Genomic DNA, 25399 nt, shown 5'->3' with positions numbered 1-25399 from the left:
CTATCTAATCAATTCTCAAAGCATTCCATTGAAATGAGGGAGAGGCAGCTACAATATTCACTTTTCAGATGGATAACCTGAGGCTCGGAAAGGTTAAGCAGTTTTCCAAGGTCACATTAGGCTGTTTCCACACAACTGCAATTACCTGGGTAATGTAGGCAAACAGCAATAGCAACAGACCGCAGACTACTTCCTCTTACATGGAGGCTGGGAACCTGAACAACTATGGAAAAACAGGACTAGGCCAGAATTACCCAAATAAGCTGGCCTATATGCCCAGATTCCCCAGATGATTGACAATTTTCTATTCAACTTGAGACTGGAAACAGCAGGGCAAGGGGAGAGAATGCGGTCACAGATCTGCTATTTATAGGCTATCAGCCACCACACTCAGCTGCTTTTCAGTTAAGGTGAATATTGAATGTAATTTTCTTTCTCCAACTCCATACAGAGAAACTACTCTCAGAAAAGGAAATTACAGAATTTAATAATATTTCTTGTGACATGGTGATTTGCTTGGTGACAGTCTCAGCAACGTTTACCACATAGTCATCTGGGCTTATTGACCATAAATAAAAATGCAGTCACATTCTCTCTTGCTCCACAGATTTTTTTTTTTAAATAAAGCAACAAACATTCCATGCAATTTTTTTTTCTCACCTGGGAAACATTGGTTGAACTTGCAAAGTTGTAATAAAACAGAACAGTAGTGTAGAAAGGAAACTAAGGCGACCTGATGTGCCTGTTTAGCTGCAAGAGTTAATTCCTGTGAAAAATACACTTCCGCACATTTCCTTTGGCCGAGTGGTCTGAGGCTCTGAGGCTTCAGACCGTGAGCAGGGGGCGGGCCGGAAGCCAACGGTTCTTTTGATGTAGACTGATGCGTGACGGTAGCCCCTGTGCTAAATATCAAGTTTTCTTTCTCCCCCGAATTGCTCCCAAATCATGAAAAGGGATTCCTTTAGCCCAAATACACAAATAATAGTCCTAGAACACACCAAAGGTGGCAGATAAAAATGCCTCCTGTTTTCTGTGGCTTACTAACCATAACCAAAATTAAACCAGCAGAGAGAAACAGAGAGCTCAGCAAGATTCAAGATAGAAAATAAAAGGCAACAAAACCAAGAGGATCCTGTCGATGGAGTGTCTCCAAACTCCTAATTTGGAAGGGACTGAAGAGGGACTGAGAACCCTCTACCTTACCTCCCGGGAAAAGGCTCTGAGCCAACTGCCAGGGAGCCCTGGGCATCCCAGCCAGCCTGGAGCTGCTGCTCCTGAAGGTGGCCCGCTCCCAGGACTCTGCAGTCAGGGCCCACACTGACCAGGTCACAGGTCCTCACCCTGGTGTGTGGGCAGCAATCCCTTAAAATTCCTGTCAAGCATGCAGATTCCCAGGCTCTACCCAAATGCACATTAATGCAGAATATTTAAAGGTCCCAGGATCTAAATCATAACCTCGAATAATCCCAGGACCACAGCTGGAAGCTAATAAATGTATTGATAATGCCACCTGGATGGTGTTTCTAGAACTGCTTACATACTTAGGAAGCGAGAGCACCCACCTTAAACCCTGCATTTGATGGACACGAGGACCTGCCTATTTAATGGATAATTACACATAAGGGCCTAAGAACAAATCTAGAATATATTATTTAAGGGCCTCTGTTCATCCACAAAATGAGGCAGGTTAAATTTATTTAAATAATCATGGCTGTAGCTGCCAATTTAAAGTTGACAATTGGTTTTACCAAGCAAGATTTGGCAAAAGAAACCATTCAGAGACATTTTAAGCCCACCATCCACCTTTTACATGCAAGAGCTACTTCTATAGAAGCATGGCTGAGAGAGAGAGAAAAAGAGAGAATGTGTGTGTGTGTCAGTTATCTCTTCCTTTGACCAGTATTTTCTGTGCCCTGCCCCTCCCCCACTTCACCATATGCCAGTCTTTCTCCTGTGCCATCACTGTTCCCTTTGTCTCATTTGACAGCCCCCCTTTGTCCTACCTTTCCCGTCACCCAGCTATTGTCCATACAGTCAAGCTTACAAAAGAGGATTGCTCACTGGTGAGACTGTTGACCAATTTACGGAGAGGACAAGAATCATCAAAGTCATAACTTGATGTTTGTTAACACTTTAGAATTTACAAAGTCCTTTCACACTGTGTCATTGATATTCCCAAAACAAGTAAACCAAGGCAGTGTTATTAAGCCTGATGAAGACAATGATATTGAGAGCATAAGTAACTTGCTAAAGGCAACATTTTTTTGTAAAAAGGCAGAACCTGAACCTGGACCAAAACTTACAGTTTTAGTGATACTGCTTTTACACATGTCATTTGAGAGAAGGAGAACTCCTAGAACTACTCAGATTTTTTACATTACTGAAGCATCCCAGTTTGAGTCAGGTTTAAAAAAAATACTGATTACATAAAACCACTGGACTGTAAAGAGGATTCAATTTATTCTGAGGTAATTTGTCCAATGGTGTGAGAAAAGCACTTTTTGCATTTTCCTAGAAAAGGGACAGAAAAAGACTAGTAGAGAGCAGTCATGCTGTAAACTTGTCTGAGGGATGAATTCTCTGTCCAGGGACTTACCCAGCCTCTTCAAGGGCTCCTGGGGTCTTCCAATTCAGTCCAGTAGATCTCCGAACATTATAAAGTTGACATTCCAATCAACGAAAGAATAATCACCGATCCTATTTTAGTTGGAAACATGCAGAATTAGCTGAAATATGCCACAGACAATGTGATGTTGAAACTTTTTTGTTAAATTAGTCGATGTAATTAAAGCAACAACCAAGAGCCTATTATGTGTCAGGGAGCACACCACACAAGTCATGTAAACAGGATCGCTGGCGAAGGCCACCTCTTCTAAGTTAGCTACTAAGCTTGATCAAACAAATTAAACAAACCACTAACTTTCCACTGTACTTTATAACATGTAGATACAATATTTGAGGCCCAGAAGGATTCCAATATTGAATGGTTCTTCTTATAGCAGGAGACAACAAATGCAAAATGAAAAAAAGGTGACCAACTCTCATGTGATGCATGGGCCTCTAGGTGTTGTAAAACATCTTTAACACAATTTTAAGAAAATAGTATAAGGTTATTTTTTAAATAATCCCTCCAAACCAATTATAAGTTATTTTGAAATGGCTTTAAATAAGGTAGAAAGAACTTCATGCAGTTTTAATTTGCATCCTTTATTGCCAAAGTGTAAAACTTAGAATTTGCCAAGGATGTGATTCCAAGTAGCCCAAGAAACAGTGTCTCCTAAAATTATGTGACAGAAACCTTCATCAGAAGATCTTACTTTCAAGTCAGAATTCTATCTTATATTTCTCCAAAGAGAAACTGACATCTCACATGACTGGCTTTTTTTTCTGGTTCAAAGTATACTCTAACCTTCTCTGAGGCCAATGCTTAAGTCTCTGACAATCATCTCATTTGGCTGCTCTGGGCAGCAGGATTCTGAAAACTCTGCAGCACATGGATATTTTTTGCCTAAGGAGAGCAAGGGAAGCAGTGGCTATAAACCTGAGAGAAAAATCGACCCAAAGGAGAGATTTCATGACAGGGTAGTGATGTAGATACTACATGAGCTTTACTTGGACTTTATATACAGTGGATGCTAAATAAAGTACTCATGTAAAAATGGAAAGAAATTAGTCTGTGTGACTTAGCCTGCCCCAGCATTCTCCTCTCAAACCTCACCTGTATGTTCTAGAAGGTGATAATAATTCAGAGGTATGCTATCAAGATTTTTTTCTAAAATACAGTTACAGATATAGCTAGATTTATCCAACTTTCTCTTATTGCACTTACATGGCTTTAAAAATGACCATTCTACTGTGCCCGGGACCCCGCCTCAGCATGCTTCCACCATGAGTTTCTCCTTCGAAGGCTCAGGAATACTGGTTTGCATGAATTGTGTAAGAAGTTGTCAGGTAGTGAAATCACTACATAGTCTAAAATTATCTTCATTCTTCATCTCTGCCCTTTCTTCATTATAGTTTCCCAGTTTCCCTTCACCTCCCAAGTGCCCAAGAACTGATTTCTGACCCAACATCCCCACTTCAGAGGAAAAAAATCTGATTTAATAAAATGAATTCTTACTAGGTATTTATATATTAATGTGTTCCTTCACACAAGAATTTACAGAAGGGTGAAACAAATGGTGAAATTAAGGCATTTGCCACAGGCTGTTGATGACTTAGATGGGTTTCATTGAAGCCTCTCAAATACCACTATGTAGGTGACCGATATCTTCCTCTCATAAGCTTTGACCATGAATGTAGGTAAAGAACTGCTTAAGATTCCATATGTAGCTCTACAATGTAAAATTACCCTAGTGAAGAGAGCAGAACCCTTTCCTGCTCTTTTGACTACTGGAGCAAATGAGTTGCTAAGGAATTGTTTTAAAGGAAAGTAAAAATAATGTCCCAGAAGCTAACAAAATGTTCAAATAAATATAGAAACTAAATACATAATGATCCAGGTAACTCAACTTTTATACCTAAACTTAGTCTTATAATTTGAATAAAAGATGATGAAGTTCTTGAAAGTCAAAATCAAGTATATTTTAATTGATCCAATAAATTTTTGATGCTTCACTTCATCTTGTGGACACAACAAGGGAATGCTTAGTAGACTGTGATTTGAGAAAGTTCTTGAAAATTCCCTCCAGGGTGGTCATGCTATATAAACACTGTTAGTTCTTTTAGAGAACATTTAATGTACTGTATCTAGGTTTTAATTCTTCTACCCTGGCAATTCCCTGAGGACCACGCATAACAAAAGGAGCAAGAAGACAAATAAAGACAAAGAGAAATGTTGGCTATTTGCTGTGGGGGACCAAGTGTGTTTATATGGGCCTGAATAAATGCTTGCATATAACATATACACACACAGGTGTGATGATGACCTGGTTATGATACCTGAAATCACTTGGCTCACTGAGAGACCCAGAAGTGATCAGGTTGAGCTCCTCTTCTTGGTGAGTGTTCCTTATCTTACATGGGTCCTTCAGAAATTCTGCATTTGGTCAAAGGAGAGTTCTTAGGCCATAGGTTCTTAGGAATAGACCAACTTATGCACATAGGCACCAAAAGAGTAGAAATGCTTAGGGACAGACAAAGGTCCTGCTTTGCTTTATATATTTATGAACTGCAATGCTTTATTTTGAACTTCAAAGCCATCTTAAATACCCAAAATAAACAAAAAGTATCTCAAACGGAAATGGCAAAAATATTCACTTCTTTAAATTAGCTTTGCTAATATATTTTACCTTTTTCTTATGTTATTAGGCTACTAAGTGAGGAAAAGAAAGGAATGAATTTGCTATTATTTCACCACATTTACCAGTATTTCCCACTGCAACAGAAGAATAAAAGCTGAAATAAAAATTTTTTATTATTTATTAAATATTTGTCCTAAATCTATATGTATTTATTGTTTATGAATTAAATTTTTCCATTAATAATTAGTGAATTTATATATAATACAAATTTGGTCATTTTCTTTCATGTCTTGATTATTTAAAAGATACATGCTGCCTTTATTAGGAAATTCCTAACATACGAGACACACACACTATTTTAAAAGTTTAAATAATAAAGTCAATGGGAAACTAATGAATATATAAATATATTGGAACCTTTGAAATAGCTCATATAAAATAAATGTATACCAAAGATAGAAGGTGAATGATAAATAATCAGGAAAACTTAGTATGGTACTAGAAAGCTAAAGCCAAATCTAATTGAAGCTTCCTAAAAATATCTAAAAGCTAAAGAATAAAAATGGATTGCTAAGACAATAATGTAATCGATAACTATCAAAAACTACTGAAACCCAGTTCTCAAGTATACTAGATGTTTCAAGCTGGGTGGAATGGAGAGTGTGGTGAAAACTAATCAGGATGTATCCTAGTACAAAATTCATCCTTATTAAGAAGATTGGTCCCTTCAAGATGAACTAGCTGTTAAAATATCAAGTCCAAAGAGGTCAATGCTTTTATGGAAGCCAGGGAAAAGGAAGGAAGGAAGGAAGGAAGGAAGGAAGGAAGGAAGGAAGGAAGGAAGGAAGGAAGGAAGGAAGGGAGGGAGGGAGGGAGGGAGGGAGGGAGGGAGGGAGGGAGGGAGGGAGGGAGGGAGGGAGGGAGGGAGGGAGGGAGGGAGGGAGAATTCAAAGAAGAACGAGACTAGATTATGGGACATAATAAGCTCATTTTATTGTTGTGAGTTAAAATACTTAGAACATAGCAAATTATATTTAACTTTTTAAAAAGTTGCTTAACTCTCAGAAAAGAGAATGAGATGCATTTCAGAATTTACTAAGTGATAAGCCTGAAGTTGATCCCCAGCCATTTTCTAGAATGATTTGTTAGACATTAACCAGGGTAAGCTCTTGGAAAATTGCAGAGTGATCACTAGGAGCTGGCATGAATCGCTAAGAAATAGTTATATCGCCCGGCCAGGCGTGGCTCAGTGGTTGAGCGTCGACCTGGGATCCAGGCTATCCGGGTTCGATTCCCGGTCAGGGCACATGCCCGGGTTGTGGGCTCCATCAATGACTCTCTCATCATTGATGTTTCTATCTGTCTCTCCCTCTTCTTTCCTCTCTCTGAAATCAATAAAGATGTACTTAAAAAAAAAAAAAAGAAAGAAAGAAATAGTTATATAAATTAGCCTTCGTTCTATTTTTTTAGTTGGGTTACTGGATTGTAAATCCAGTATAGGGATGTCTGGACTGAAAGCACAATATATTGCATCTTAACTTCAAAAGTTACTGGCTGTGGCTTCATGACATTCTTGATTGTACAGTTTTGTGGACATCTGGCTGCTTGACACTTATGTCAGAAAGGTGTTTATCAATAGGATTCTATCAACAAAAAACACGGTTTCCAACATCTTGTTGAAGGCCTTAGTCTATAGCCCTGTCTTACTGTATTTTAAATGGACATGTTGGCTAAGGATACCTGAGATGTCCTTAAAGTTGGGAGAAATAGCAACAAATAAGAATAAGATTTGAAATTATCTTAATGGAGTAAAATGCTAATCGTAACAATAACATCAAACTTTAAAAGGATAAACACCGAGTCTTGCTAAGAAGTTAAATAATTACATCAGTATATTGTTTTTATGAAAAGCCATGATAATTTTCATTAACCACAGATGAAGGATGCCATCTAAGAGGTCCATGGGTAGAATTCAGGGGTGGTCAGTGAACTTGAAGATGGAAAAAAATGCATTGTTATTTTCACTAACCTCTGACTGAAATGTAGCATTTCCTTTCATTATGAATGTAGACAAAATACCACAGTGGTATTAGCAGTACCTGTAACTTTTTCCACAATAGCGATCACAGTTCTTTTCCTACCACATGACAATTGTATATGTATCTCAAAATGGTACTTAAGCTTCACTACTTCAAAATTAAGATAATTATTGCAACCATCATGAAAAATTGGTAATAATACATAATGAATAGATGTGTAATAGTAAATCACAGATTTCTTTTCAATACTTTTATAACTGCATTTTAATATAATTCATTGGTTTCTAATTCCATGCATTTAATTTTATTCACTTAAAGACATTATTCTGAGAAGCGGACATTTTAAACCACTAACATAGGGGTCTGTGGTGCAAAAACACTTAGGAACCTCATCGATAAAAGTTAGATATGTTGCTTTAAAAAGTAGGCTGCAATTATAGAAACATGTGGCACAGTTGTGTTTCATGGAAAATCTGCTGGTTACCTCACACATACACAGATCTTGCTTGGATCTGCATTTCCATATTGAGATATTGGCAACTGAAATACATTTGGGAGGTGAAGAGAAGCCATGACCAGAAAGAAGAAGTCTAGAAATTATATCACAAGGAACATAATTCCTCTAGAAGCAAATACTGGTTTCTGCAAGACACTAGAGAAAAACCAGGATGTGGAGAAAAAAAAGATACTTGCTTTGATATAGATAGAACTACCTGCATCTCCCACCTCTATTACTTATCTTAGGTGGTTAGTCAACATTCTGATTCTCACTTTTGGTGTCTCTATCTCAAAGATAATGCAGACAGTGCAGAGTTGTGGTGAGGGTTGGGAAAATACGTATTATAGACTCTAGAGGTGCCTGGCATGTGATCGACCCCCAAAAGTTGCATTATGATTGGCATGGTCTTGGCAAGGGAACCAAAATGCTCAAGTGTCTTCTACCCCAACATGGGTTGACAGGTAGCTTGAATGGGCCTTTTACCCTCAGGAATATTGTATGGAAGCTGAATAGCTCAGTTTTGTCTTGCTCCAGGGGACAGGGACAGGGCAGGGCAAATGGTGCAAGACAGATGTTAGGTCACTATCATGAAGAATTGCCTAGCAGTAAAAACTGTCCAACGATGGCCTTGACTGCTTCCTAAAATAATGAGAATCTTGCCTCTTCATGTGATCCTACAGAGGCAGGATTCCCAAGCACTCTGGATGTGGTAGGAAGAATGTTTGCTGAGAGAGGGGGCCGCCCACCAGGCCTCATATGTTTCCTCTAACTGTATGGCTCAGAGCCCCTACAGCCTCGTGAACAAGGGCTACACACAAATAACGTATCAGGCTGTCAGATTCAACAAATGTTTTTCCTCTGCTTCTGAGGACTATAGTCATCATTTAAATAAACAGATCATTAATTTGAGAATAGGATTCCCAGCCTCTGGTAAAATGAATACAGTATTGGACAAGGAACATGTATATTTCAAAGAGATACGATGACAGTCGTAGCTACAGGGTTCCAAAATGAACTAAAGTTAAATTTTGTGGTAATTAATGACCACATAAAATGGCTGAAGTGGTAATAAAAATGTACACAAGTGAACTATAATCAGGGGAATGCTTAAACAGACTACTGCTTTCTCAGGGGAATTATGGCCCTAACGTCAGTTCCAAACAACACCAACAAGGCCCTTTCATAAGAAAGTCTACCTCCAAAAACAACTGACTAGTAGCTTGAGAATTTCTACTTTGAATACCAGCGAAGGAATCATAAATATTTTCTTGTCAGATGTACTTCCCCGATGGGAAGACACTCAATGTTTTAGCAAGTAAGGATAGACAGAAAGAAACAGGAAAACTAGAAAGCAATAAATGAGTTAATCAGTTATTTCGATAAATACTCAAATACTCTAGAGATCTTCATCATGTATGATACAGTTAACAGAAAGAGCACTGTGTTTTCTTTTTCTCCTCTCCTTTTCCCTTAGCAAGTCTCTTCCCCCCTCCCTTCTCTTTATTTCCTCTCCCCAAAGGGGCCCCTTGAACTACTTACAAACTCTGAGGTTTCCTCATGTTTCCCTCCCCTTCTCCAAATCTACATTCATTCTGAAATATCTATTCTTCAAAAATAGAAATAACCTTTTCACAGAAAAGTACATCCTGATAGGATCACAGTTGGTGAAGTCACTCACATTTCCAAATAAGCTAACCACGATAAAAAAAAAACCATGAGCAAAATATCATGCTATTTAGAACTATAACAAGGGCACCTATACTTATTTATCATTATTTGGTATTTATCCAGGTAGGAAAAAAAAACTATAGGAGAGATCTCTGTACATATATATATCAGCATCTAAAGATTTTCCACATAAAGTGTTTATACATTAAATTCTGGCCTAATATGTGGTCCATGTAATATTTCTCTTATGTCCTCTTTACACAGACAATTATTTAAATCCTTCCTGTAAGGACGCCTCAATGTATACTATGTTGTAACTTAGAAATGTAAGTATTGCATGTGATCAAATGTTGTGATGTCACTGCAAAAGTTCCACGAGAAAAAGTCACTCTCAACAAACACTACCTTGTAATGTCCAGTGAGTGGCCAAAAGTTCCCCAGAGGGGGAATTCCCTGAAGTGCAGATCCAGGAACTTGACCTTTCCACACCCCCACAGTGAGGCCTCTTCTGGAGAGCGAACTCATAGCAGCCAAGTTCCAAGAGGTTGTATAAACTCGATTCCAATTTATTAAGACACAGACAATAGTGTGGTGGTAACCAGAGGGAAAGCGGGGTAAGCGGTAGGTGGAGGTGGTCAAAGCTGCGGGAAGGGGGGAAGGGGAATGGAGAGAAACTTTGCTTGGGGTGATGGGCCCACAATGCAGTGGGCAGATGATATTTTGTTGAGTTGTGCTCTTGAAACCTGTATGGTTTTGCGAACTAATGTCCCTCCAATAACTTCAATTAAAAAATAAAATAAAATAAAATAAAATGCAATCTAATTGTGATGAATGTTATAACCTAAAGAAATAAACCATTTATAATAATAATGAAAAGATAAAGTGAAAATGTAACTGCTAGTGGGACCAGCTCATTCTGTCTCTATAGAAGTTTTATGGGGATTTACCCAAAGATGCCTTGGTGAACAGTGAATCAGAAAGAGAGAAAGACAGGGTTTTATAGATGAAGAAAATGTCTAATGGTAGAGCCTGAGATATTTGTGTCAAGGTAGGGTCTATAATTTAGTCTGGACAGGTCAATTCTCAGACCAGTGCTAGAATGGACACTGGCAGTGATGGCCTATGTCTACTTCCTTATAACAGACCAATATTCTGATTATCACATTTTTCTTTAGATATATAAACACTTCCAAAATATATAGTCAAATATTGATGATCTGAGTGCAGTTTATATTTTTCAAGGGATTTTGCATTTCCCTGCTTTGATCTACCAATTTGTTGATGTTAGTGTTTTACTTTAAGGTGGGAGAGGGGTGGGGGAAATTTCTCTTTGAAATACAAATATAAAAATATATACCTATTGGTAACATGATATGTAGACAAGAAAAATTTTATATAAGCACATTAAAAGTGATGCGTTTAGAAGCTGCAGCCACAAAGAGTGAGGCTGACTCCTGGTCCCACCATAAGGCACTATGTGAGCACTGGTCAAATTATTTAATCTCTCAGATCTTCAGTCTGATCATCTGCAAAGTGAGAATAACATCTGCCTCCCAGGCTGTTCCATGAAGAGGTAATTGACGGAGTGACATGTGAAGAGTCTGATGCACTAGGAGGCTGTGGCGTATTCCTCACTTGAATTCTCTTCCCTCATTACCCGCTCCCTGTCCAAAAATGTCAAATTTTGCATCACCCCCCCATTGTATTTCTGGGAAGTTCAGCGAATTTATGTGGGACTTGTATAGGTCCCCTCGGTGGCATGCCTACCTCCTTCCTCTCCAATCACCCGTAGGGGTTTTCTCTTGATGAGAACCGGTAAAGTCATCCTCAGGATCAGCATGTCCTCCTACATGCATTATGTCCTCAGAGCATTGCTTTCTCAGTCTGTCCTATGTCAGTTTACACTTGGTAACACATTGCTCAGTTTCATTACTTCCTATGTGCCTTGTCATCCTAAAATTTCAGCCTACGGAGAGTCAACGTTTTACTTTCTAGTTCTTGGAATCTGGTGTCCTCAGTCACCTAGACTCCCACCCCCAGCTCTAGCTAATGCTGCAGTGGCACTCATTTAGTGTTGACTGCCTGGCTAACGAGAAATTATTTGAGCACCACAGAAGGGGGGAGTCTAGAGGGGCTGTGAGATATGTCAAAGCAGCAGATGAAAGAGGGGAATCACAGAAGGTGAGGAAATTACTTGCTCTTCTCCTCCTCAAAAAGGCAAATGATTTATTTATTCAACCTCACAAAGAATACAGGTACCTTCCCTGTGGCTACTTTCTGCAAATAGTGGAAGCAAAGAAAAGTCAGAAATGCAAGTATCAAAGCGGAGATAGCAGAAACACTTGGGGAAAAGCCACAATAAATCAATAGGTACTCAGAGTTACAAAGAAATAAAGAATGTAAATGCAAACATTTTTTCAAGTGTATCTTATGTCATCACCTTAAAGCATTTTCTGTAAAAAGCTGTGTTTTCAATAACTAGATGTCTACCGTGGCACATAAAATTGAATATACATCGGTTGGAAATACTAATAATTAAAACTATCCACAACTTCAGAGTAAATTCTGTTAACCGAAGTAAAAATGAATACTTCATAATGGATAATGCGCATAATTCTGCATTAATTAAAAAGAGATTAAAAGAGAAGAAATAAGGGACTCAATAAGCAGTGATTGTCTTTGTTTTCTGTCCCGTAAAAATCCTCGAAGAACTTTTTTTCTCCTTTTATTTTCCAAAGGAGAAACATTAATTCCACAAATGTGCTCCTATTGAGATTGACAACTGCATATTTGTTCTAAGAGAATTTTACCCAGGAATTAGAGTTCAAACTGTGGACAGATTTGGAGGGAAATTACTAAATAGGATCCAAATTAGGGCAAAGTCAAATCATAACAGAAAAATGTGAAAACAAATCCCACATGGATGTGTGGTAATCAGATTTTTACTAAAAACAAATTTTGGGAAATTGTTTCAAGATTTAAATCTCTTCATTTAAATGTAGCCCCAATAAGACTTAATAATTCTAAGTAAATATGATAACTTTAGTATTGTATAAAATTTTGATGAATATGACTTAAGGAATGGGAAGGAAATTTCCGTTTACAAATCTTTCAGAATGATTACAAGATTACAAAAGTACCAACTTCAAAGTTACACATTAAAATTATTTTTAAATGTTTTCTTGTGATAAGGAAAAATACATTTTTAATTTTACAATACTTTCCAAATCTCCTCCTGGCAAACATTTCTTATTAACATCAAAGTGGGTTTACATTGATGTTTTAAAATTTTTAAAGGACTTTGTGACACTCTGAGATCATTCTTGACACTCGGGAGTCACAAAGCGTAAACAGTAAATCACTTATCTGAAGGAAGGTTACGATACTCTTCAGTTAAGAGAAATTTAATGTAAAATGACTAAAGAAAATTCTGCTGCAGGAGAAACTCTAAAACACATGTAACATATTTGATAAGTAAAGCAGGGGAAGTCCTTGGACTTGAGGAATGAGTTTGTTTCAGTCAAAACTAAAATAAAGGACAGATGGATAGGAAAAAATGGCAGCTAGCTTTGAGAGTTTTGGAATGAGGCTTACAGGGTAAATCAGCTTAGAGAGATCTTTGCCTTGGGGTTACTCCAAGATTAAGGGATATGTACACTCGCCATAAATGAAGAAAGTTTACTGAGAAGTTATTGGAAAAAACAATCAATGCCAAAATAAGTGTACGTGTAGGCGCGTGCTTGTGTGAGTGTGTGTGTGTGCACGCATGCACCCTCTGGTATGTTTCAATGACTGGAGTCATCTCTCCTGATGAATCCAGTTGAATTATAATCTTTTCCTCCAGGAACCAAGACTAGATACAAGATTTAAAATATGGCTGGGACTACTTGAGGTCAGTCATGGGGATAAAAACCAGAGATGCATTTTCCCATTTGGAATAAGAAAAAAAGTAAGAGAAACTAAATAACAAAGGAATAAAAAATGATAGCAAATTATTTTTTTAAATAGGCAAATACTTTTTAGTTACCATAATTATATTATGGCTATTAAATAACTTCCAGAATCCTTAATTTTGAATAAGGGGTGCATGAGAGGGAGAGAGAGAAAGAGACTAAGACAGAGATGGAAACAAAGAGAAGAGAAAGCTAATGGGGAAAGACTGTTCATTATTGCACATTTTTACCTTGCAATTTCTCATTTTAAAGCTAGCCTATGATGACATGTCCACTGACTCATCACAGGTTAAAGTTATTAAAAAAGTTTTAGAGAAATTTTGTAGTCAGAGATATCTAGCATCTATTGAGTCTTTCAAGTGCCAAGTTCTCTGCCAAACTCTTTACATAATTTATCACATAAAAAACCACAATAATCTTACAATGTAGGTACTATTATTATCAATTTTTTTAAAGATAGGGACTCGTTAGTATCATATCGTGCCCTAGGTCATACAAGGAGCAAGTGGAAAACCTGGGATTTAAATGTGGGTCATTTAGATTTTCAAGTACAGATTATTGAAGACGATGTTGGCCGTGGTGTCCTTACATCATCACTACATCATTACATTAGTAAGTGCAGTAATTCTTTGCATTAAAGAAATATTTCCTAGGAAAGTTTTTTACTTCTCACCATTCTCTTAGCTACCTAAGATTTTACTTCTTGTATGTTCCCCAGTCCCTTCAAATTAACTTATTTAGAACTGAATATGCATCTTGTTTTAAACATAGCTCACCTGAATTATGAGGGTAGCAGCTGAAAATCTTTTTCCATGTTCCTTGTATATTGTTTCTCACCAAATCTGCCCCCATATCAGGCAGACCCTTAACCAACTGTCTCCATCCAGCATGCCCTGATCCACACTCCAAGAAGGTTTCAAATGTGCTCAAAATATTGGTCCTATCAGATCCTCAGGCTGGCGATCACGACTCACACAACAGTAGTTCCCTCATCTGTGTACACAGTGGGCTATGATTTTTTCCTGTATGAAATGCAATCTTATTGGAAAGCACTGCTCTAACCCATTCAATGCACCAGATTGGTTTATTTAAAATGTCACTTTCACAATTTCTTTTTCTTGCATAAGAACCCATGTATTTCAGTTTAAAAGACCTATTTGTATGGTAGTGATTTTCAGATTTCCTTAGTGGTAGAAGCTGTTTTTTAACGTGCTCAGGATAACCAACTTCTTCAACATGCGATGGAAAAAGAAAATGATTTCAAAAATGTTTTCAAGCAATTCCTCGAACTACCACATCCTTACTTGTAGAAAGTTCAGTATCTCTCCAGAAGTACACTTTTTTCTATGAATGCTGGATCTTACTCAGCCCAAATTGGCTTTGCTATTTTCCCCACATCTTTAGTGCAGAGAGAAATGAATCGTTAGACAGGTATCACTGATGTGTGCTGATATCAAAGACTAGCTTTGCATGATACCACAAACCTGTGATTGTCACAGTGATTACAGGCCCTGCGTGGGCCACAGTGGTGAGTCCCACCAGGACATCAAAGGTATCCGGAATCTAGGTTCACACTCACATGTTCAGCCATTGTTACTCAGAGAACCATACCATGCAGGCACTAAGATTCCAGCCTTCTTTGATTTTATGTAGCTCCCCCCCGAACTAGCAACCAATTCCTCCCTTCCTGTGGATGGGAGCTCTTTTTGGAGAACTTTGGTATTATTTCCTGCCTCCAAATCATAGTAGGTGCCACTGTGGATTTTGTATGTGTGTGGTCAGCCCATAGATAAAGATCATATCTGCACAAATTTCAACATTTATTGGGAAACCCTTTGAAACAACTCAGGTAAAACTCAACACCATGAGTGGGATTTTTGCCAGTGGGTTGGATCCCGTCTTCTGGTAGAGAACCTAGAGAACCCATAAAGGAGAGTAATTCAATTTGGTGGGTAAGTGTGGTTTTGTTTTGCCAACCCCACTAGGTTCCAAATTACAGAATTCTAAATCAAACTTAGATTTAGAATTAGAAGGCAGTAAGTACTTCCCTTCATCCCTTCCAGGTCAACTCTCTGATGGATTGCTCTAGCCCGAGGCTATCTTTCTTGATGAAAATCCTAAGAGCTATTCATTCCTCCAATGACTCTACCTTATGATAGCATCTGGTCTCCAAGATGCAGCAGGCAACAACATGACCAAATGTTTGCAGTTCTTTATCAGTCGCCAGCTTTCCAGCATTCAATATCTAAATACTTACTATCTTCCTCCTACTTATTTCACTTGGTCAGTGGTAGATTTAGTTCTGTTTTGCAAGGCCCAATGCCTGGTGCTAAGTTCATTTTGATTTGGTTCAGTGGTATGTTACAGATATCCCACACAAAAAGCATAGTTTATATTTCTTCCATATTATAGAACTTTAGAAGGAGAGTATCCAAGGCAGGAAAGGCAGCTTTTTGGTTCAATGAAGTACCCAGCCTCTTGTTCCTAGTTACCATTTTGCCACCTTGGGCACATGGCTTACATTCTCACGCCCATCACATACTGACAAAAGATGGCTGCTAGAGCTATGGACATAATGCCCCATTCTCAACAGCAAGAAGAAGAGAGGGGCACACTCTTTATAAGAAAACTGTTCAGAAATATTTTACACAACACTCCTACTTAATTCTCATTGTGCATAACCTAGTAATGTGGCCACACCCCATGCGAAGGAGGCTGAGAAATGTCATCTTTTTAGCTGGGTGGCTTGTGCCAACTTAAAAAGTCAGGATTTTTATTAAGGATAAAGAAAGAAAATCAATGTTATGAGATGTTTCTCATATACTGTTTCTCATAGATGTCTTAAGAATTTCTAATAGATTAATCTAATCTTATTTGTGATCAAATATGTTTAGTTATCAAAGCATTAACAAATAATTTGTTTGCCTTGTTTTTCAGTTATTATACACACTAGAGAAACATCTGCGAATTCAAACCCTTTTTTGAAATTAAACTGAAAAAAAACTTATAGACATATATATCCATACAGATACATATATATAATTGACATAAAGAACCTATCTGAGAAAAACAGCTCCCACTATGATAAGAAATCTAACCCCACAGGGAATTTGTTTGCCATAATATGTTGTACGGAACAATATTTTCTCATTTAGACAATATTACCATACTTTAAACTAATAGCAGAAAGAAATTATTCCAAAAAAATTATATTACTGAGATGAATCTTTAGCCCAAATTTAAATTGAATCAAATTTGTAAGTCTGAAAAAAAAATTGAGTTTATTTCCCCATACCTATAAACTTTGAATTCAGTTAGCAGTAGACATAACAACATATTACAAGAAAGACAGTTTGTTTTGCTGTTTATAGCCTGAAAAGTACTGGATATCTCCCAGGAAATTCCAGTCTTAGGAGGATTCCAACAAACATGCAGAGCCGAGTGGTTGAGATTGAAGCACAGACTGGAATCAGAGTGTGGACAGTATTCCAAGTCCCACGTGTCTGATTTCTAAGACTCAGCCTTTATTCATGCAGCCTCTTAAAGTGAGACATTTATGAATAAAGTCTGGAGAGGCAGTTGAGTCAATGTGCCCATACATAATCTTCATGACTGGCATACTGAAAATTAGAATTTACCAGTTTCTAATAGTCCATTATTAACTCTGAGCTAGATGGCAGTTGCATATAGTTTTTACTTTTTAATTTTATGCTGACCCATTCTATAAAAAGATGGTATAAAAAATGTTTGAAATCTTGACCGACACAAATGTTATAAGATCACATATATCCACTTCCATAAAATAAGTTGTTCCCATATACATTTAAAATAGGCTTTTGGTAATCATTCATGTGCTAGCAACATTTTTATTATAATGTACAACAAATGCATTTATTTCAGAAGGGTACTTATAGCTCCAAAGAGCAGGTAATAGACATTGAGTCATGAATTAGTGGATTATTTCTGGAATATAAAGCTCCATGTTCATATAAATAGCCCTTCTTCCTTTTCACTCTATGCTCTTAGTCCTCTTAGTTTCTTTATCTAGAAATATCCCTCACATGGAAGGTATTCAACAAATGAGGTTAAGTAATAGGTAGGTCAGTGGTAATATTAGAATTACCTTTTTACAAAGAGATGCATTAAGGAGCAATGTAGGTCAGTCCTGCAGAGCCTGAGTAACTGGTTCTGATACTGGCAAATGGCTCATTTTGACTAATTCCAAAGATCACTTGTTACCAACAGGCACAGTTTTAACTTACTGGAGTCAATATCGGACATAAAGATGGCAAAGTGATTCAGTCAGTGTTGCCGCACTTCGATCACTGAATAGACAAGATTACAAAACCTCTATGTAATCAGTCATTAGAAAAACCATTAACAAGTAAAAGTTACCCAATTTTTCTTTACTGTTATCCATTGATTTGGGGCAAGGTGAAGGGGGTGATGTATTGATTTTATTTGACAATTCACTTACATGATCCTAGAGAATCTGGCATAGCATTGAGAAAAATGAGTGAAACCATTGATAACTATTTTATTAATTCTCAAGTATGTAATATTTTTAAACTGTTCAATATGTTTTTAACCCAGAAAGATATATTTTCCTGGTCTTCAATATTGAATAGGTAAATTTCTACTTTCACCATCCCACTGACAGAGAAAATAAATGGACAGAGAAAAAAAATGGACAGAAAAAAATCATAGATATATATGATTACTAGATAATCACAGATACATATATACGTATTACATTTGCATTATTTAATATAAAATGTAAATAGTTAGCCTGACTATAGAAATTAGGAAAACTGGATTATCATTCTAGCTCTGTCCTTTCTCTCTGGGTGTCCTTGAATAAGGCAGTTACTTTCCTGAGCAATAATTTTCTTGTCCGTAAAATGGGAATGATGGTGCTCACATTTTCTCTTTCATGGCATTGTTGTAATAATCACGCAGAAAAATTTATATCAAATACTTTCAAAGTATTAAGAATTCTATAGTAAGATGCTAACTTCATTAAAAGCCAAATCGAAATGCAATATACAATGCTCATCAAAGAGATAATCAATTAGGATCTCATTATTGGCATTTCAAAATGATTATTTGCTTTATAAAGAAATTTGCCACAGGGTTACTATTTTCAGTTAAGAAGAGTATAAAAGAAAAAAAAGGCAAAGACAGAAAATTCTGGATATCTCTGGGGATAAATTAATATTCAATTTCTTGTTTCCTGGAATAAAGTGCTTAGAAGCCTTCTATGAGTTATTCAGATTATATTAGGAAGTAGCTCTCACTTTATTACCAAATTACATGAATTTTACACCACTGTGTTCCACCAAGAAGGCATCTGAGTGCCCTCTCAGTGTGATTAATGTGTCCCTAGCACTAGACTATCCTAGGGGTCACTATTTGCACTGTAGTCTGTGTGAATGGTGACTCATGAACTTGTGCCCCATCCAGACTGCCCAACCACACAAGACCGTCCTTACTTGTGTTGACTAAAGAGCCACACAGAAAACCTGTTTCCAAGTAAATGACTCGGGGACAAATTATGAAGGCTCTCCAAATATATGTGAAACGACAAATCCTAAATATAAGAGGGCAAAGTGTTTCCTACCTTAAGGCTTCCTAGCACACCTCTATATAGAAGACCTAATGTCCTTTTGGTAGAACTCATCAGGAACACAGTTAGGACATAAAGCAAGAGCTGTGATTGTTTCTATCTCCTATTAACTTCATTAATCTAATAATTGGTATTCCATGGATCAAACTTTTGGAAGCATTTCACATTCCCATCATTCTAAACTTTCTGTAAAATTAAGAATTTGCTTTCACCATCCATTTACTTTGAATTTGAAGACAGCTGGTAACTATGGGGTAGATGGAAATAGGAATGAGTTATGTGTTTTCAATGTGACTTGCGTGTATGTTTTAAGATCACAGAGTTACCCCATGCAGATTTCTTTTTCTTTGAGGTATTTATCTCCTTTGGCATAATTTGTTGCTGACTGGAATGAAAAGTCAATAAAGCTCTCCCTTCAAATGGTATGGCTTCATTGGCTAATTATTTTGCAAACTAGAAAATCCAAATCAAGTTCAGAATTTAGAAATTTCTAACAGCATATAAATGATTTAATTTTGTGTGTATGATTCTGTCAGATCTCATCTTGTATTCCCCTTCAGTAAAGCATTGTTTAAAGTCAATAACCTTCTTCAGCCCTCCTTTTGTACTCCCATCCCAGATGTCAGCTTTCCACACGCAGCGTCCCGGGGAGTAAGCTAAGAAATGAACAGCGAGCTTTGCTGACATTGCTTCCACTAGACACTTAGGAGTGGAGCGCTGCTTTCTGACCACGCCTGCACACTTGCATCCGCACACATGTTCACGCACACATACTCCTAAACCGATTGTCAAAGACTGCAACCATTCTTCTGGAAATAATCCTTAGGAATAAGTGAGCAAAAGATATCGTTTGTCAAGCTTATCTTTTCTTGTTTTCCCCTCCCTCCCTCCCTCCCTCCCTCCCTCCCTCCCTCCCTCCTTCCCTCCTCCCCCCTCCTCCTTTCCTCCCTTCTCCCTCTTCCCTCTACTTCTTTCTTTCTATTTTTTTTTTTTTTCCTGGAGAGGTTTCTGAAGTTCAATAGTGATTTCTTTAATTAAGAGAGAAAAAAAAAAAATAGGAGAGAAGAAGAAGAAGGAATAGTAAACAGTTCCCTCACTGCCTAAGGGATTAGTTACAAAATAAACATTTCACAGACTAGGCCACATCTATAAGGAGACAGCTCTGGCTAGAGAGACTGCAGCTCAAGTCCCCCATTAAGGGTATTCACTTGGAAAAATTAAGCGACCCACTTGTGTTGACTAAAGAGCCTCACAGAGGTTTTTCGCAACCACCTACAGCATTTTCTGACAATCTGCCTTGTGCTAAGCACTGTCTTCCCTGAAGGCTCTCTCTGTTACATTTTGTTTTAATGGCTCAGCCTTCTCACTGGTGATTCAAAGTCTAAGCTCTTTCTGTTAAACCTCTATAAAATAAAGCCCCTTAACCCAGAGAAAAGGGGAGGTGAGAAGGGCATCCAGTTTTGATTTTTGGTGGGACAGAACATTACTTTTCTTTATTCTCCAAACCAATCTATTTTGATAAAAGAAGATTATTCCCATTTGCAAAATTTGCCTAGAGCTCCTTAGAGAAAAGATGCTCTATAAAATCTGAAAGTAAGTAATGACCAAAATGCCTTAGAATTAAAAAAAAACACACAAAAAACGAACATTCTAGTAATAACCAGAGACATTATCATCGGTCCACAAAATGCAGGGAGAAGTCACACTAGTGACACTGTTTGCAACCCAGAAGCATGTCACATATCAAAAATATGTGACCTATCAAAATCGGGTCACTATACCTAATATAGCAAATACACACCCAAACTATTAAAGAACATGAAATGCTGTTTCTATTAAATCCTAAGGAGTTAGAAGTAAGGGACTAACCTGGCCAAAGTCACTGGAAAAACAACTGAATTTTAGCTCAGTGTTTCCAAGTAAAAAAAAAAAAAAAACTCACCAAGGGTCATATTTCATAACATTAAAAATGAAATGGGACAAAACCCCACACCATCCATTTATTCGCCTTTCAGGCTACAATTAGAGGCTATTACTTTACGAAGGTGTTTGTTCCCTTGTCAGCCAGCACAGCGGTACGTACGGAAACATGTAATTCGCTTCCAGTTCCCGCCTGTCCCCCAGATCTATTTCTCTTGACCGACTCGTGAAAGGCACTTTTCTTTCTACTATAGGAAATCATTGATTTCTCCTCTCTCTTTTGACTATTGTGCTCAGAGCCAAAGAAAGCTACACTCAGATAAAATTCCCTCCCCCAAATGTGAAAACACGTGCACTTTTAAGTGTCGCTTTAAAAGATAAATTATGAGCTAAACATCCAGGGCGTGAATTAGGAACCGGGAGACACGGGATGCCTTAGTTTACTGGGAGACGCGCTGTCCTCGCTGCGATCCACTTACACCCGCTGGCCATTGCTGCCTGTGAGCCTCAGCTCTCATACCTCCCTCCTTAGCTCCAACCATGTAAACCCGGTGTAGGTTTCACAACCCTGCATTAGTGCTGTTTTGTTTCTTTAGAAACCTTCGAAAATGACAGCTTTAAGTCGTCTCCCTTCTCCGAATCCTTTGGGCAGCTAGATTTTGTACCGCCCTACTTAGGACTTGATTATCTGGAATTATGTACGTTGGCCTGTCGTTCATCCACTCACTCCACACGCGTTTAGTGAGTGCCTACTATGGACCAGGTAGAGCTCTGTGAGCTGGGTATACAGGAGTAAGCGGAACAGCCAGAAAGCCCTGCTCCAATTGGAGCTTACATTTTAGCGAGAGTCACAGACAATAAACAATATAAATAGGTTAAAATATAAGGTGCCAGGCGGTGATAGTACTGAGAGGAAAAGCTAAAGCAGAATAGGAGATTAAAATTCTCGCAGTGGAGATGTATGTCAGGGAAGAAGGTGTATATGTGTGACTAGAGTTCTGACCTCCTTTTGCTGAAGACAGCTGAAAACTTTCTTATAAACTGGCACAGGAAGAAGCTCTTGCAAACTGCTGCTGCGTATTTCTTAACACGATGGTGGACAAAATATAGGTAATAACACTCAGTAATTAATTCTCTTAGTTTCTGCAATTGTTTTGCTCTATAATTATAAATAAGCTATTTTTCTCTCTGACCCTTCTTCTCTGATAAGAAACTAAAAGATTTTATCACTATGCAAAAAAAATTACCACAGTAGTGTTTTGGAATCTAAAGTCTTGAATTTTGAATTCAACTCTACTTTTCATTTACTGTATGACCTTGGTCGAATTGATTTTTATCAACATCTCTTTTGTCACTTCTAAAACAGTATAACACACCCGTGTCACAGAATAAGGACCAGTGAGGTCGAATATTGGATTATTTGAAAGCTGCTGTAAAACTGGTGGCTATTGCTATTATCCAATGAGAAGTCTGAACAAAAAGAAACACCCACTATGCCCAGTTAGGGTGGAGGTATGTGTAAAAGAAATCTCAGGCTGGAAAAAACTAAGGGTACTAGGGCCTCAAGAACATGCTCATAACATTTTCACAAGGCAATATTTTAAACTTGCCCGAGGGCTTCAACCTAAAAAAGGCCCAAGTTGCCACTGGCTAGAAGGAATCAACGCCAGAAGCTGCACAGTATCTGTTCCTTGTAGTTTATTCTTAAATGAGAAAAGCAATCACACACTCAGAGAAATACCAAGAAATACCAAGGCAATCAGGCCTAAAGTCATCCCAGGAACCTGTACGAGCCACATACTTTTGTTTCAATAACTAACTGAATACATGCTTCGCCCAGGTCTGCTCCTAGATATTTTTATGGCTTATAGGTAACTCTGCAGGGTAAAGGTCTTGCCGCTTTCCTGACTGTGATCCCTGAAGGCATTATGAAATCGCTCCACGCGCCTGGTCTCAAATCTGCAGTAGCTACACTTTGAATTCTACTTCAGCATTTGAGAAATAGTCTTCAGGAGCTTTGGAGAAAGATCCAGATTTCTGTTGCCATTAATGAGCTGTCTGTCTATTCTAGTGGCACTTGTTTCATGTTTAACTGAAGCCTATAAAAATGCAAAAATGGGGTATACGACACCAAAAAGGTTTACTTGAGTCACTCAACCATTTCTGAAAAGAGTCAAAGTTGATTGATTTGGACTCCATTCAGAGGCATACAGAGAAATAAAAATATGAAACTAAGTATGTGGATTAAAGAGTCTTTAAAAAGAACATGAAAAGTCTTGTGTTTGCAACAAGGTCCAAAGGAAGACTTTCCCTGCGTCTTTTCTCACGGCATCAGGACAGCAGCTTCTCAATAAAACACAATTCATGTAGCCCATCTGTGGCATCAATAGTGACAGTTATCACAAATCTTTTTTACTTTCTTTGTGAAAACTACTCTGAATCAAACATTTTCCAAGGCAATCCCTCTTCAAGCCAAAACTGTGCATTGGGGGACCACTGGGATAGTGAGTGTTCAGTCAACCGCCCAGTTGCCACAGGGATAAAGATTCCAGATGTTGGAATTCAGAGGTTAAACCAGGTTTTGTTTGCATTACTAACAGACACCTTTCTACTTAAATCACAAAGACTCTTGGGCCTGCAGGAAGTGACACACAACCCCAGAGGTGTTTACTGTCCTCAGTCTGTAATAGCATCTCCCTCCACACACAGTTGTAACTGCAGAGACGTTCTTGGACATGTGTTCCCAGCCCTGAGTAATCTCCATAAACGTAGCCATAAATCTAGCTACAGCTAAACGTGAGAGTTTCTGTTTTGTTATTATAGATCTTAATCCTCCGTGTGGAACATCACTCATTCTACAAGAGAAAGGAGAAGAAGGGTGCTAAACGGTAAAATCAGCAATGTGTCTCCCCAAATCACGAAACAGTCAAGAGTGAGCTCCACTGAAAGTAAGAACAACCAGAATGTGAGAGAGCCTCTCACAAGCCCATCATAAAACTGCAGTCTCCTGAGGCTGCCTCTGGTTAGTAGTCAGGTTTTGCTGGTCAGTAGGTTGTAAATGCAGAGGAATGTGTATCCTTGGGTGTGACTGTTACTAGCCTGCAGGCAAGTAAGGAAAATAGATGATTAAAGTTCACATAAATGGTCTTTAATACCAGCAGCTAAAAGTACTGTGTGTGGTTTTTTCTTTCTCTGTAAAACTATATAGATAGATGCCAGGCTCATAAGCAATCCTTCTTATCCAGTGATAGGATACAAAAATCATTATAATCACAGCAAGTTACAGTGCGCAACCATCTTGATTTATATGATAGCTGCTTATGTCAGGAAAACGTAGAAGCAAAATTGTTGACCAAAACTGATAGGAACAATGGATTTTATCTGTAGGCCTAGCCTTGGCATATGTGGGTGTAAACTGAGTCAGAGCAAGGCATAAAGGGGATTCGGGATAGACAGGGAGGATCGAACACATATTGTTTACTGCATGTTACCCCAAAGTCACAGTAAAAAGATTTAAAAAGAAAAAAAAAAAAAGCACATACTCAAGAGGTAAACAAAGAGAAAGATTTATTTGAAAAAAAAAGTGAAGCCAGAAAGGAAGGATAAGTAATAAGTGACACACCAGACACCCCAGCCCATTTTCAGGGAAACCTAGAAGTGAACCAAATCAACTAGAATTCTGGAGGGTCTTAGGATATGGATGCATCACAAACCTATGAAAGTAAAGTGTACAATTAAAAGTACTAGCTAAAAGTTTGTTTGGGGAACCAACAGAAAACTTTACCCTAGCTGCTCAGAGACAGCCCCTTTCCCATCCTTAGGACAAGACTGGAATTTTACTTTCTAGTGACACCGAGTAACAGAAGCTCCCAATGTGAGAAAACTAGGCCCCGATGTGTTCTGGGGTTCATTTCTTAATACTATGCCAACCTCTGCCTCATTCTAGAAAGAATGGTACTCAAGCTTCTACCTGGCAAGCAAAGATGGGACAGTTATCCTGGGGAGGGAAGCCCTACAAATGCTGGGGACCTCCAAAGAAGAATTTGAACCCTGTCACTCTACTGGGAAACCTAGCATTTTACAATTTCCACCCATGAGTACAGAGCTTCCAGTCAACTTCTTAGTGCTTCATTAATAAACACAAATAGCCCACTAAATATTCAAAGATATTTGATGAAAGACATAGACAAAAATAGATAAAGAAATTTGAAAGACATGAGGCAAAGAAGAAAGAAACCTATAAAACCTATCATCAGTACATTTATATTAAGAAAACTTTACATTAATGTACTAAAAAGATAATGCTTTAAAACATCTAAACAAAAAGAGCAATTTAAAATAAAATAATATGATACAAAAAATAAAAAATTGGTAAAAGGGCTAGAAGACAATTTGAGGAAACTCCATAGAAGCGGGTGGGGGAGAAGGAAGGAAGGAAGGAAGGAAGGAAG

The sequence above is a fragment of the Miniopterus natalensis genome, chromosome 5 (assembly GCF_054644295.1).
Source record: "Miniopterus natalensis isolate mMinNat1 chromosome 5, mMinNat1.hap1, whole genome shotgun sequence".
Taxonomy (NCBI): Eukaryota; Metazoa; Chordata; class Mammalia; order Chiroptera; family Miniopteridae; genus Miniopterus; species Miniopterus natalensis.
Note: the sequence above shows the minus strand (reverse complement) of the source record.